General features: G+C 41.2%; 1 non-coding gene across 1 annotated transcript; it reads right to left on the bottom strand.

Moving 5' to 3' along the window:
* Positions 1 to 246: 246 nt before the first annotated feature.
* Positions 247 to 318, bottom strand: TRNAC-ACA (transfer RNA cysteine (anticodon ACA)). The gene has a single exon. It is a non-coding gene; the product is annotated as a tRNA-Cys (tRNA).
* Positions 319 to 1,291: the final 973 nt, after the last annotated feature.

Here is a 1,291-nt window from a genome sequence, read left to right as displayed (position 1 = left end):
AGTCCTCACTAATCTGTCCAAATCCACAAAGTCAGGTAGCAGAGCTGCTGTTTGATTCGCCTGGCCCCAGTGTCAGACGCTTCACTACTCTGCTATTGCTAGCCACAAGAAATCTGATAGTGAAGTCGCTCAGTCGGGTCCAACTCTCTTCGACCCCATGGACTGTTGTCTACCAGGCTTCTCTGTCCATGGGATTTTCCAGGCAAGAATACTGGAGTGGGTTGCCATTTCCTTCTCCAGGAGCTCTTCCCAACCCAGGGATTGAACCCGGGTCTCCTGCATTGTAGGCAGACGCTTTACCGTCTGAGCCACCAGGGAAATCTGATGGATGAGTCTAGTTATGGATCCCCTTATTGTTACTGTTTTACAGTCATAAAAGCTATAGTTATGAAAATCATATTGATAAGAGGAAAAATATAGGTGCAGAATTGTACACACGCATGGAACACGACTGCATTCATATTAAAAATATGCACGCTTCCGTATAGAGAGCCCAGAGTATAAAGCACTGTTAGGATGATGAAAATGCAGGTGTGTTTTTGCCTCTCTGTTTTCCAAATTTATTTTAAAGTAGCCATATTAAATTTATAATGGGAAAATGTGCTGTAAAATAAACTTCCCGTTTACCTGAAATATAAAACTCCATTTCCACGCCCTTCTTTCCTGCAGCTTTGTGTAATCCTTCAGAAGCCTCTTCTGTTCAGGGAGGGACTTCATTACCAAATTGATGGCACCAGATCATTCTAGCTATGCAAATCACAGACCCACAGCCAGATCAGGAAAAGGCGGATAAAAGATTACATTAAAAATTAAAGCAACGAGTGGAAATGTGGAGATAATGTGCATACAATTATTTCTACATATTTAATATTTATGCAATTACAAAGCCAGTCACGACAAATCTTAAATCTTGAGTCATGTTCCTTTTGCCCTCTGATATTTTTTGACCTTGAACTGAGACTGCCAAATATATCTAAAAAAAAAATGGCTGTGGAAGAAGCATTTCCTTTGGCCTATAAATGATAAATGCGTTTTTCTTAGAAAGTGATCTCATTTCTTCCTAGCCTTTCTTTGTTTATTTTCAGTGCCTTGTATTTTTTTTAACTCTGTTACATTCTAATCACCCTGGAAAGCGCTGGGCTTTCAGTCTTCCACAGTTTGGCTGTGTTGTTTTCTGGTGCTGCTGGTGCTGTGATGTGTTTTCTGTCAGAGGAAATTTACAGGCACATTAGCCTACTTGACAGGCACAATGAGCCACCAGGCTCTCCTAAGGAGAAACCACTGCGTGCTG

This window comes from Bos taurus, chromosome 7 (assembly GCF_002263795.3).
Source record: "Bos taurus isolate L1 Dominette 01449 registration number 42190680 breed Hereford chromosome 7, ARS-UCD2.0, whole genome shotgun sequence".
NCBI classification, from domain to species: Eukaryota; Metazoa; Chordata; class Mammalia; order Artiodactyla; family Bovidae; genus Bos; species Bos taurus.
Note: the sequence above shows the minus strand (reverse complement) of the source record. Positions and strands in the feature narration are given on the sequence as shown.